The sequence below is a fragment of the Heterodontus francisci genome, chromosome 35 (assembly GCF_036365525.1).
Source record: "Heterodontus francisci isolate sHetFra1 chromosome 35, sHetFra1.hap1, whole genome shotgun sequence".
Classification (NCBI taxonomy): domain Eukaryota; kingdom Metazoa; phylum Chordata; class Chondrichthyes; order Heterodontiformes; family Heterodontidae; genus Heterodontus; species Heterodontus francisci.
The window spans coordinates 25,401,157-25,415,471 of NC_090405.1; the positions used below are offsets into that span (position 1 = coordinate 25,401,157).

The following is a 14,315-nucleotide window of genomic DNA, read 5'->3' on the forward strand; positions in this document are numbered from 1 at the left end:
GTTTGAAATGAGCAAGTCTCGCTTTGATTCAGGACTCTTACCTCTCTGCAGCATCTCACTATGAAAGATTGAATTTGATCTCATTTCATTCTCAGCTCGGGGTCTGTGCGGCTCAGTGGCACTTCTGGCTGTCTCCCGCTTCACAATCCATCAGTACTGAGAAAGCAATGGGGAATATTACTCACATGTTGTGTTCTTTAATTTTTTGGAAAACTTGAATGTATGTATTTTCTTCCAAAACAAGGACACCAAGCCACTGTTAATGTCGGGCTGAAATAGCTCAGTTGGGAGAGCGTTAGACTGAAGATCTAAAAGTCCCTGGTTTAATCCCGGGTTTCAGCAATTTCGCTTCCTTATGTGTCCCTTGCCTTGGTTCTGATTTTCCAGTTGCACAATTTACTTTGAGATTATTTACCAAGCACCAGTGGATTGAATTTGAGAAACAACACAGAATCATTTACAACATAGAAGGTGGTCATTTGGCCTATCACGTCCATGCTGGCTCTCCCCGGAGCAATCTAGTCAGTTCCACTCACCAGCTCGATCCCTTTCCTCCTGCAAGTTTCTTTACTTCAAGTATCCATCCAATTTCCTTTTCAAATCATTGATTGTCTCTGCTTCCACCACACTCGTGGGCCAAGACATTACCACCCACAACATAAAAAATTCCACCTCATCAAGGATGGGAAATACTTACATCTTCTATATTTGCTTATTCTCTATTTCTATGAGAATAGACTGGCTGTCAACATGAAAGGAAACCCAAAAATCTTCGAGCAGCATGTAAATGATAAGTGGGTAGTAAGAGGTTGAGTCGGGCCTATTAGGGACAAAAAGGATAATATAAGCTTAGAGGTGCAGGGCAATGTTAATCTACTTAATGAGTACTTTGCATCAGTGATTACTAAGGAAGTGGAATTTGACAAAATATCAGTCGAAGTGAAGAGAGTAGAGGCAATGGAGAGAGTACAAATTGAGAGAGGGAGGTACTAAAAAGGCTGGCTGTGCTCAGGGAAGATAAATCACCTGGTCCGGATGGCTCACATCCCAGGTTGCGAAAGGAAATGCGGATGCAGATAACGGAAGGGCTTGCTATAATCTTCCAATCTTCCCTGGATACGGGGGAGGTGCCAGAGGATTAAACAGTGGCAAATGCGACACCCTTATTCAAGAAAGGGTGTAAGGACAGTCTGCGTAACTACAGGCTAGTTAGATTAACAGCAGCGGTGGGTCAGGTTTTAGAAAGAATAATCAGGGTAAAAAATCAACAGTCTCTTGGAGAGGTTTGACTTAACTAAGGAGAGTGAGCATGGATTTATAAATGGGAGTTCATGCTTGACTAATCTAACTGCATTTTCTGATGAACTAACAGAGCAGGTTGATGAAGGGAATGCAGTGGATGTTGTTTATATGTATGTTAAGGAAGCGTTTGACAAGGTACCACATAAAAGGGCGGTTAACAAAATTGAGGTTCGTGGTATAGGAGGGTCAGTGTCCAATTGGATAGAAAATTGGTTTAAGGACAGAAAACAGCGAGTCTTATTAAATGGTTCTTTGTCAGACTGGAGGATAGTCGACAGTGGTGTTCCCCAAGGGTCAGTGCTAGAACCACTGCTTTTTTTGCTAAAGGTAAGTGACTTGGATCTTGGAATACAGAGTAGAATCTCAAAATATGCCGATGACACCAAACTTGGAGGAGTGGCAAACAGTGAGGATGATATGAACTGCCTGCAACAGGACAGTGATAGGCTAGCAGAATGGGCAGACAGGTGGCAGATGGAATTTAATAATGACAAGTGTGAGGTGATGTATTTTGGCATAAGGAATAGGGAGAGGCAATATATACTTAATGGCACAGTTCTAAAGAGTGTTCTGGAATAGAGGGACTTGGGGTTCATGTGCATCAATCTTTGAAGGTGGCAAGTCATATTGCGAGAGTGGTTCGCAAAGCATATGGGATCTTGGGCTTTATAAATAGAGGCATTGAGTACAAAAGCAGGGAAGTTATGCTGAACCATTATAAAACTCTGGTTAGGCCCCAATTGGAGTGTTGCTTTCAGTTCTGCTCAGCAGACTTTAGAAAGAATGTGAGGGTCCTTGAGAGGACGCAGAGGCGATTTACCAGAATGGATCCAGGGATGGGGGATTTTAGTTACAAGGTTAGGTTGGAAAAGCTAGGATTATTCTGCCTATATCAAAGGAGATTGAGTGGAGAATTGATAGAGGTGTATAACACCTCTAGAGAACAGGCCATCCTGGACTGGGTATTGTGTAATGAGAAAGGATTAGTTAACAATCTTGTTGTGTGGAGTCCCTTGGGGAAGTGCGCCCATAATATGATAAACTTCTTCATTAAGATGGAGAGTGAGAGAGTTGATTCCGAGACTCGGGTCTTGAATCTAAACAAAGGAAACTATGAAGGTATGAGGCGGGAGTTGGCTATGTTAGATTGGGGAACGTTACTTAAAGGGTTGACAGTGGATAGGCAATGGCTAGAATTTAAAGAGCGCATGGATGAATTACAACAATTGTTCATTCCTGTCTGTGCAAAAGTAAAACAGGAATAGTGGCTCAACTGTGGCTTACAAAAGAAATTAAGGGAAGTATTAGATCCAAGGAGGAGAAATATAAAATGGCCAGAACAAGCAGCAAACCTGAAGATTGTGAGCAGTTTGGAATTTAGCAGAGGAGGACAAAGGGATTGATTAACAAGTGGAAATAAGCTTGCAGAGAACATCAAAATTGACTGTAAAAGCTTCTATAGATATGTGAAGAGAAAAAGATTAGTGAAGACAAATGTGGGTCCCTTCCAGTCAGAAACGGGGGAATTTATAATGGGGAACCAAGAAATGACAGACCAATTAAATACATACTTTGGATCTGTCTTCACAAAGGAGGATACACATTATCTCCCTGAAATGTTGGGGAACATAGGGTCTAGTGAGAAGGAGGAACTGTATGAAATCAGTATTAGTTGGGAATGTTTGGGAAATTGATGGGATTGAAGGCCGATAAATCCCCAGGGCCTGATAATCTACATCCCAGAGTACTTAAGGAAGTGGCCCTTGAAATAGCAGATGCATTTCTGGTCTTTTTTCAAAATTCTATAGACTCTGGAACAGTTCCAATGGATTGGACGGTAGTTAATGTAACTCCACTATTTAAAAAAAGAGGCAGAAAGAAAACAGCGAATTATATACCGGTTAGCCTGACATCAGTCGTGGGGAAAATGCTGGAGTCCATTATAAAAGATGTAATAGCAGAGTGCAATAATAACTCGTCTCCACTCCTAGTATTTCTAAATCCCACACATTCACTAGAATGTGAACAATTATTTCCTGTTGTGTCTCTCTCAGATTTGTAAACTTCCCTGTATTGGAGTGAGGTGACATCTACTGGCGGGAAGCAAGAACTGCAATTAAGCAGCAGAAACTCCACAGTCTGTCAGGGTGAAAGAAACATTGCAATGTGAGGATGCAGCGAAGTGGTTTGATTGGGTAGATGGAGACATGATTCCACTTGTGGTGGTGTCTGAAGCAAAGGCCAGAAATACAAAATTGTCATTAATAAAAGAAATGAGGAATTCATGAAAAATGTAGTAACGTAGTGAATGGTTAGAATGTGGATAGAATAGAAAGTGAGATTGGATGGACAGAAGCAGTCTGAAAGGATGGCTGAAACAAAAGGTGAGTGCCCAGAAATGTTAACTGTGTTTCTCACAGCACAGATGCTGCCGGAGCTGCTGAACATTTCCAGCACTTTCTGTTTTTATTTCAGCATTTGCAGGATGTTGCTTTGATCTGAAAAAAAATGGATGATTGGCTGGGGGGTTCCAGTGAAATTCCACAGCAGCTAATAAAGCCTGACCTGTCAGTGGCTCGTTGGTCTAGGGGTATGATTCTCGCTTAGGGAGTATGGTTAATTAACATGCGAGAGATCCCGGGTTCAAGTCCCGGACGAGCCCTGGTCTGCTGGCATTTTTAGATTAAGGTTATCTATTGGTTTCAGGCTTGCAGAAGGTGGAATTGACTTCCATACGGAGCTGGCTTGAGGACCAGACAACTGGATTCAAAGAGCTTGTCGACAAAATTGTAATTAACTAAATGTACAGATAGCCAAGTGGGAATATAAAGTTGTTGCTGCAATTGTGACCTGACTCCAAAAACAACAGGACTGGGTTCTGGACTGGAATTCTTCAGTGTTTCTGTTGTTTGGCTTGCATTGACTCATCGATTTTCTTGTTTTTCACTTTGTCGATGCCTTTGAATAATTGTGGATCCTTCTTCAGGGTGTCTCCTTTCACCAGGTAGTTCTGACCTCCGATGATGTTGATTGTAATCAGCTTCAATTCGCTGATAGTTTTGGAAGTGAGCAGATTTCCTTTGCTTGAGTCTACAACATGGAACTCAGTCTGACATGTGGACCCATGGGAGGATTTGAATGCCATCCCTGCGTTGGAGTTGCATCCATCCAATAAGAGACCGAGTAGAAGTGACAGTTCTGTCAGTCGAATATGAGACTTTTAATGGCAGGGTTGTGAGTTTGAGTGCCATTCTGTTTTTCCCTTTTTTAAGGCTTCATGAGCAGAGAGTACAGGGAGTGTTTGAAATGAGCAAGTCTCGCTTTGATTCAGGACTCTTACCTCTCAGCAGCATCTCACGATGAAAGATTGAATTTGATCTCATTTCATTCTCAGCTCGGGGTCTGCGCGGCTCAGTGGCACTTCTGGCTGTCTCCCGCTTCACAATCCATCAGTACTGAGAAAGCAATGGGGAATATTACTCACATGTTGTGTTCTTTAATTTTTTGGAAAACTTGAATGTATGTATTTTCTTCCAAAGCAAGGACACCAAGCTACTGTTAATGTAGGGCTGAAATAGCTCAGTTGGGAGAGCGTTAGACTGAAGATCAAAAGGTCCTTGGTTCAATCCCGGGTTTCAGCAATTTCGCTTCCTTATGTGTCCCTTGCCTTGGTTCTGATTTTCCAGTTGCACAATTTACTTTGAAATTATTTACCAAGCACCAGTGGATTGAATTTGAGAAACAACACAGAATCATTTACAACATAGAAGGTGGTCATTTGGCCTATCACGTCCATGCTGGCTCTCCCCGGAGCAATCTAGTCAGTTCCACTCACCAGCTCGATCCCTTTCCTCCTGCAAGTTTCTTTCCTTCAAGTATCCATCCAATTTCCTTTTCAAATCATTGATTGTCTCTGCTTCCACCACACTCGTGGGCCAAGACATTACCACCCACAACATAAAAAATTCCACCTCATCAAGGATGGGAAATACTTATATCTTCTATATTTGCTTATTCTCTATTTCTATGAGAATAGACTGGCAGTCAACATGAAAGGAAACCCAAAAATCTTTGAGCAGCATGTAAATGATAAGTGGGTAGTAAGAGGTTGAGTCGGGCCTATTAGGGACAAAAAGGATAATACAAGCTTAGAGGTGCAGGGCAATGTTAATCTACTTAATGAGTACTTTGCATCAGTGATCACTAAGGAAGTGGAATTTGACAAAATATCAGTTGAAGTGAAGAGAGTAGAGTCAATGGAGAGGGTACAAATTGAGAGAGGGAGGTACTAAAAAGGCTGGCTGTGCTTAGGGAAGATAAATCACCTGGTCCGGATGGCTCACATCCCAGGTTGCGAAAGGAAATGCGGATGCAGATAACGGAAGGGCTTGCTATAATCTTCCAATCTTCCCTGGATACGGGGGAGGTGCCAGAGGATTAAACAGTGGCAAATGCGACACCCTTATTCAAGAAAGGGTGTAAGGACAGTCTGGGTAACTACAGGCTAGTTAGATTAACAGCAGCGGTGGGTAAGGTTTTAGAAAGAATAATCAGGGTAAAAAATCAACAGTCACTTGGAGAGGTTCGAGTTAATTAAGGAGTGAGCATGGATTTATAAATGGGAGTTCATGCTTGACGAATCTAACTGCATTTTTTGATGAACTAACAGAGCAGGTTGATGAAGGGAATGCAGTGGATGTTGTTTATATGGATTTTAAGGAAGCGTTTGACAAGGTACCACATAAAAGGGCGGTTAACAAAATTGAGGTTCGTGGTATAGGAGGGTCAGTGTCCAATTGGATAGAAAATTGGTTTAAGGACAGAAAACAGCGAGTCTTATTAAATGGTTCTTTGTCAGACTGGAGGATAGTCGACAGTGGTGTTCCCCAAGGGTCAGTGCTAGAACCACTGCTTTTTTTGCTCAAGATAAATGACTTTGATCTTGGAATACAGAGTAGAATCTCAAAATATCGCGATGACAACAAACTTGGAGGAGCGGCAAACAGTGAGGATGATATGAACTGCCTGCAACAGGACAGTGATAGGCTAGCAGAATGGGCAGACAGGTGGCAGATGGAATTTAATAGTGACAAGTGTGAGGTGATGTATTTTGGCAGAAGGAATAGGGAGAGGCAATATATACTTAATGGCACAGTTCTAAAGAGTGTGCTGGAATAGAGGGACTTGGGGTTCATGTGCATCAATCTTTGAAGGTGACAAGACATATTGCGAGAGTGGTTAGCAAAGTATATGGGATCTTGGGCTTTATAAATAGAGGCATTGAGTACAAAGCCGGGAAGTTATGCTGAACCATTATAGAGCTCTGATTAGGCCCCACTTGGAGTGTTGCTTCCAGTTTTGCTTACCACACTTAAGAAAGAATGTGAGGGTCCTTGAGAGGATGCAGAGGAAATTCACCAGAATGGATCCAGGGATGGAGGATTTTAGTTACAAGGTTAGGTTGGAAAAGCTAGGGTTGTTCTGACTGTATCAAACGAGAGTGAGGGAAGAATTGATAGATGTGTTTTCGGCTGTGACAGTTTTATATAAGTTGGCAAGGAAACATTGTTCCCGTTAACTATTAGTACAAGGACTAGGGGACACAGATTGAAGGTTTTGGACTGGAGGTACAGGGGGAATGTGCGCAAGAACTTTTTTACACTGATTGGTGATGATCTGTAACTCGCTGCCCACGAGGGCGGTGGAAATGGAGACAATCGAGGATTACAAAAGGAATTTGAATGGGCATTTGAAGGAAATAATTTTACAGGGCTATGGGGATCGAGCAGACAAGTAATAACTCGTCTCCACTCCTAGTATTTCTAAATCCCACACATTCACTATAATGTGAACAATTATTTCCTGTTGTGTCTCTCTCAGATTTGGAAACTTCACTGTGTTGGAGTGAAGTGACATCTACTGGCAAGAAACAAGAACTGCCGTGATGAGATCAGCCATGATTGTATTGAATGGCAGAGCAGGCTCGAGGGGCTGAATTGCCGACTCCTGCTCCTCGTTCTTATGTTCATAGAATCACACAGCACAGAAGGAGGCCATTCGGCCCCATTGTGCCTCTGCTGACTCTCTAACAAAAAGATGCAATTAGTCCAACCCCCTGCCTATTTCCCCATAATCCTGGAGAATTTCACTTTGAAATATTTGTCCAATTCCTTTATGAAAGTTATAATTGAATCTGTTTCCACCACCCTGTCAGACAATTCATTCCAAATCCGAATCAGTTACTGGGTTAAAAGATCTCTCCTCACCTCCCCTTGACATTTTTGGCCAATTATTTTAAATCTGTGTCCTCTGGTTACTGACCCCCAGGACATTGGAAACAGTTTCTCCCTCTCTACCGTATGAAAATCCTTCATGATTCTGAACACCTCTATTAAATCTTGCCTTAACCTTCTCTACTCTGAAGAGAACAATCCCAGCTTCACCAGCCTGTCCAGAGAACTGACACCCCTCATCTCTGGGATCATTCTAGCAAATCTCCTCTGAACTGTCTCAGAAGATTTGATGTCCTTTCTAAAGCCTGGTGCCCAGAACTGGACACATTACTCGAGCTGAGATCGAGCCAGCGACGCCCACATCCCACGAATGCATGAAAAAACGCTCCCTAACCAGTCCCCAATTCTTAAGCATTTATAGACGCTCCCTGCCCAGTCCCCAAATCTTATTCATTTAGAAACGCTCCCTGCCCAGTCTCCAATTCTTATCGATTTACAGACGCTTCCTGACCAGTACCCAATTCTTATCGATTTACAGACGCTTCCTGACCAGTACCCAAATCTTATTCATTTAGGGACGCTCCCTGCCCAGTCCCCAATTCTTATCCATTTACAGACGCTCCCTGACCAGTACCCAAATTTTATTCATTTAGAGACGCTCCCTGCCCAGTCCCTAATTCTTATCCATCGACAGACGCTCCCTGACCAGTACCCAAATCATATTCATTTAGAGACACTCCCTGACCAGTACCCAAATTTTATTCATTTCGAGACGCTCCCTGCCCAGTCCCCAATTCTTATCCATTTACAGACGCTCCCTGACAAGTATCCAAATGTTATTCATTTGGAGACGCTCCCTGCCCAGTTCCCAATTCTTATCCATTTACAGACGCTCCCTGACCAGTACCCAAATTTTATTCATTTAGAGACGCTCCCTGCCCAGTCTCGAATTCTTCTCCATCTCCAGACGCTCCCTGCCCAGACCCCAATTCTTATCCATTTATAGACGCTCCCTGACCAGCACCCAAATTTTATTCATTTAGAGACGCTCCCTGCCCAGTCTCCAATTCTTATCCATTTACAGACGCTCCCTGACCAGTACCCAAATTTTATTCATTTAGAGACGCTCCCTGCCCAGACCCCAATTCTTATCCATTTGTAGACGCGGTTTCGGGAAGCCTCACCGGGAAAAGCTTCACCGTCGCCATCCGCAGGGATACAGATGGGATTGTTCCATGTTATTGTGGCCCTGAGGCCCTGCTCCAGCTGTGTGAGCCCGCAAAGGGCGCGGTCTTCTCGCACTTTGTGAATATCCCGCTCCAACTCCGAACCCGCAGCTCCATCTCCTGACAGAGCTGTCTCTACTGCGCCTGCGCGCGCCGCTCCTGTCACAGATGGGGCGGATTCTAGGCCGCTGAGCATTCTGGGTACCACACCTGTCATTAATGCTATTCTTTCAGCTGATAGGTTTTATTACGTACATTTCATGTCCTGGTATCGTCGTGAGTGTTTTCTTTTGTACCTGTCAATGCCTGGGAGGATAGAGTCAGCTTCACTTTGTAGCCATGAGTTTCTGGTGTGAGAAAGTGGTGTTTAACTCAGTATATTTCAGTTTTTGGTCTGTGACTGTGGGTATTATTCAGTACCTGTTTGTTTCTGCTATTGCTCTGTGAGTTTCACCACATATCTTTCAACAACTTGTATGTGAGCATCAGCTTTTGTCTATATCTATCAGTTTCTGAGAAGTGAGAAAGGGTTTGATTCTATCCCTATCAGTTTCTGTTACATGCATGTGTCTTTAATCTGCACCTCCTCTGAGTGTGTCTTCTTCTCTGTACTTGTAGGTGAGTATGTGTTTTGCTTTGTATCTCTCAGTCTTTGAAGTGTGAGCCTGGGTTTGTACCTAATTTCCTTTTTACCTTGCAGTTGGGATATGAAAGAAAGATTTTTACACGTTACCTGCCAACTGCTGCTAAGTGACTGTGGGTTTCACACTGTAACTGTCAATTTCTTGTCTGGTAATGCGAAGTTTACAGTGCACCTGTCAGTTTCTAGTCTAGGACTGAGTTGGTTTTACTCTGTCCCTAGCATTCGCTGGTATGTTAGTGTGGGGTTTACATTGTACCTGTCAGTTTCTTGTATGTGAGTGTTGATTTCACTCTGAAAAGAATCATAGATCATAGAATAGTTACAGAACAAAAGGAAGCCATTCAGTTCATTGTGCTTGTGCTGCTTCTCTGCACGAGCAACTCAGCTCATGCCACAGACTCATGTATTCCATGAAAACATGCACTTTTTTTCACTTCAGATAATTATCTTATACCATTTTGAAAGTCATGGTTGAATCAGCCTCCATCACACTCTCAAACAGTGCATATCAGATCTTAACCACTCGCTGTGCAAAATAAGTTTTTCCTCATGTTGCCTTTGGTTCTTTTGCCATTCACCTTAAATCGGTGTCCTCTGGTTACAGAGCCTTGAATAATATTCCCCATTGCTTTCTCAGCACTGATGGATTGTGAAGCAGGAGACAGCCAGAAGTCCCACTGAGCCGCACTGATCCCGAGCTGGGAATGAAATGAGATGAAGTTCAATCGTTCACAGCGAGATGCTGCAGAGAGATAAGAGTCCCGAATCAAAGTGAGACTTTCTCATAGTTTTGCTGAATTTCATTTCAAACACTCCTTGTACTCTCTGCTCATGAAGCCTTAAAAAAGGGAAAAACAAAATGGCACACCAACTCACCACCCTGAAATCAAAAGTTTAATGTTCGACTGACTGAACTGTCACTTCTACTCGGTCTCTTATTGGATGGATGCAACTGTATTCTTCAACGCAGGGGTGGCATTCAAATCCTCCCATGGGTCCACATGTCAGACTGAGTTCCATGTTGTAGACTCAAGCAAAGGAAATCTGTTCAGTTCCAAAACTATCAGCGAATTGAAGCTCATTACGATCATCATCATCAGAGGTCAGAACTACCTGGTGAAAGAAAACACCCTGAAGAAGGATCCACAATTATTCAAAGGCATCAACAAAGTGAAAAACAAGAAAATCAATGAGCCAATGCAAGCCAAACAACAGAAATAGGAAAGGTTTCCTTTCCATACCAGAACCCAGTTCTGTTGTTTTTTGGAGCCAGGCTTCAGTTAAAGTTACAACTTTATATTCCTACTTGGCTCTCTAAACATTTCATTCATTCCAATTTTGTCGACAAGCTCTTTGAATCCAGCCCTCTGGTCCTCAAGCAGGCTCCATATGGAAATCAATTCCGCCTTCTGTAAGGCTGAAACCAATCGACGACCTTAAACTAAAAACACCAACAAAGAAGGGCTTGTCCAGGATTTGAACCCAGGATCTCTCACACATTAATTAATCACTTACCCTAAGCAAGAATCATATCCCGAGATCAACATGCCACTGATATCAGAACTTCCTTTTAGCTCCTGTGGAATTTCACTGGCAGCCAAAGCCAATCATCCATTTTATTTCAGATCAAAGCAACATCCTGCAAATTCTGAAATAAAAACAGAAAGAGCTGGAAATGTTCAGAAACTCTGGCAGCATCTGTGGAGAGAGAAACAGAGTTAACCTTTCAGGGCGTTTCCCTTTTGTTTGAGCCATCCTTTCACACTGCTTCTGTCCACCCAATCTCACTTTCTATTCTATCTAGATTCCACCCACTCACCACCTAAATACATTTGTCATGAATTCCTCATATCTTTTAATAATGACAATTTTATATTTCTGGCCTTTGCTTTGGACTCCACCACAAGTGGTATCATGTCTCCATCAACCCAATCAAACCCATTCACTATTTCCTCACATTGCAATGTTTCTTTCACCCTGACAGACTATGGAGTATCTGCTGCTTGGTTGCAGTTCTTGCTTCCTGCCAGTAGATGTCACCTCACTCCAGTACAGTGAAGTTTACAAATCTGAGAGCCACACAAGAAGAAAGATTGTTCACATTATAGTGAACAAGTCCCTCTATTCCTGCACACTCTTTAGAACTGTGCCATTAAGTATATATTGCCTCTCCCTATTTCTTCTGCCAAAATGCATCACCTCACACTAGTCACTAATAAATTCCATCTGCCACCTGTCTGCCCATTCTGCTAGCCTATCATTGTCTTGTTGCAGGCGGTTCATTTCATCCTCACTGTTTGCCACTTCTCCAAGTTTGGTTTTATCGGCATATTTTGAGATTCTGCTCTATATTCCAAGATCCAAGTCATTTATCTGTAGCAAAAAAAAGCAGTGGTTCCAACAGTGACCCTTGGGGTCGAGCACTGTATTCTGTACAATTTTGGTTTCCTTATTTTATATTTATTTAGAGATACAGCACTGAAACAGGCCCTTCAGCCTACCGAGTCTGTGCTGACCATAAACCACCCATTTATACTCGCCCTGCAGTAATCCCATATTCCCTACCACCTACCTGCACTAGGAGCAATTTACAACAGCCAATTTACCTATCACCTGCAAGTCTCTGGCTGCGGGAGGAAACCAAAGCACCCAGCAAAAACCCACATGGTCACAGGGAGAACTTGCAAACTCTGCACAGGCAGTAGCCAGAATCAAACCTCGGTTTTTGGAGCTGTGAGGTTGCGGTGCTAACCACTGTGCCGCCCATGACAATGCCACTACGCCATCACCTCCCCTTATCTAAGGAAGGATAGACTTGTCACAGAGGGAATGCAATGGAGATTCACCAGACTAATCCCCTTATGATGAGAGACTGCAGAAACTGGGCCCAAATTCTCTAGAGTTTCAAAGAATGAGAGGTGATCTCATTGAAACTTCCAAAATTCTTACAGGGTGTGACAGGGTAGATATGGATAGGATGTTTCCTCTGTCTAGTGAGTCTGGAAGAAGGGGACACAGTCTCAGAATAAGGACAGGCCATTTGAGACTGAGATGAGCAGGAATTTCTTTACTCAGAGGGTGGGTAATCTGTGGAATTCTTTATCCCAGAGGGCTGTGGAGGCTCAATTACTGAACATATTCAAGACAGAAATCAATAGATTTCTAAATACTACCGGGATCAAGGGATATGGAGATAGCAGGGAAAAATGGCAAAGAGGGATATGATCAGCCACGATCTGTTTGAATGGCAGAGCAGGCTCAATGGGCTGATTGGCCTAATGCCCCTATTTCCTATGATCCTATGAATCCCAATAATGTACATCAGACGTTCGACCGAGCTATGCATTACATACCAGTTCAAAAATCCCACAGAGATTAAGACTGAAAGATACAGTATCAATTCCATTACTACAAAGTGAAGGACTTGGAGCTTGCAGACCAGCCCATGTATAAGATTGAAAGTTATGTTTTCATTCACAATCATTTTCACAGAGCTAAATATTGAATACCAATCCACAACTTGTACAGGACTACCAAATAAAACCGACAACTGTGAAATACAGTTAATCCATATTTTAAATTAAACACAACGCAAACAAATATTGATGCATCAAGAGAGCAGGAAACAGTGAGATCAGAGTGGAGCATAAAGAGCCCGGGGTGGGGAGAGAGAGAGAGTAAGCAAGGGTTCACTCAGAGAGCAGGAAACGGTGAAAGCGGAGTGGACAGGAGTCCAAGCAAGCTGGAGTTTGGAAACAAAGTGAATAGTGACATCACAGGAAAGCTGCAAGGTGACTGGTTGTGATTAACGGCTGTTAGGGAGTAACTGTAAATAGTTAGTACACCACTGTTAGGGTGGGTGTGGAAATGGCTGGGTTATAGCATTTCAACAATAGGCAGAATAAAAAGAGTATAAATTAAGTATTAATGATAAGGGACAAGTGAATCGTTGGTGAGTTTTTTGGAGTAAGGTTTATCTTAACTAGTGAACTGTATTGATTTTTAGTGGGATTTATCAGTACTAGGAAAGTTTTATTTATAATTCTAAGGTGTTGTAGTACTGTTAAGGTTTTTTTTAGCAGTAGCAAATGGTCAACTAATGGCAGGGGTGTTTCAACCTTGAGAGTGCACCTCCTGTGATATGTGGGAGCTCCAGGATGCTTCCACTATCTTAGAGAACATTTGTGCCAGGAAGTGCTCTCAATTGTGGCAGCTTGAGCTCTGGGTTTTGGAACTTGAGTGGCAGCTGGTGACACTGCAGTGCATTCGTGAGAAGAGAGCTACATCGATAGCACGTTTATAGATGTGGTCACCCCACAGCTTAAGAGTATGCAGGGAGAGAGGGAATGGGTGATCAACAGGCAGTCAAAAAGAATCGAGTAGGTAGTGCAGGACACCCTGGCTGCATGACGCTCTCCAACGGGTATTCAGTTCTGAATATGGAGGACAGTGATGCTTCCCTGGGGAGTGCAGCCAGAGCCAAGTCCATGGCACCATGGGTGACTCAGCTGCAAAGGGAGGTACAAGGAAGACTGGAAAAGCCATAGTGATAGGTGATTCAATAGTCAAGGGAACAATCAGGCATTTCTGTAGCCGCAGACATGAATCCAGGAATGGTATGTTGCCTCCCTGGTGCCAGGATCAAGGATGTCATTGAGCAGTTACAGAGCATCCTGAAAGGGGAGGGTGAACAGCCAGCAGTTGTGGTCCACATCGGAACAAACAACATAGGTAGAAATAAGGATGTTGTCCTGCAGTCAGAATTTGGGGAGTGAGGTAAGAAATTTGCAAATGGGACATCAAAAGTAATAATCTCCGGATTACTCCCAGTGCCAAGCGCAAGTGAGTACAGGAATAGAAGAAGACAGATGAATGTGTGGCTGGAAAGATGGTGCAGGAGGCATGGCTTTA

At 43.0% G+C, this 14,315-nt stretch overlaps 3 non-coding genes across 3 annotated transcripts; all 3 read left to right on the forward strand.

Annotated features, from left to right (window-relative positions):
- The first annotated feature begins 269 nt into the window (after window positions 1-269).
- On the forward strand, window positions 270-342 carry trnaf-gaa (transfer RNA phenylalanine (anticodon GAA)). Its single transcript has one exon. It is a non-coding gene; the product is annotated as a tRNA-Phe (tRNA).
- A 3,533-nt stretch (window positions 343-3,875) lies between these two features.
- trnap-agg (transfer RNA proline (anticodon AGG)) lies at window positions 3,876-3,964 on the forward strand. The gene is given in 2 exon segments: window positions 3,876-3,911; window positions 3,929-3,964. It is a non-coding gene; the product is annotated as a tRNA-Pro (tRNA).
- Window positions 3,965-4,870: 906 nt separating this feature from the next.
- trnaf-gaa (transfer RNA phenylalanine (anticodon GAA)) lies at window positions 4,871-4,943 on the forward strand. Its single transcript has one exon. It is a non-coding gene; the product is annotated as a tRNA-Phe (tRNA).
- The last annotated feature ends 9,372 nt before the right edge of the window (window positions 4,944-14,315 follow it).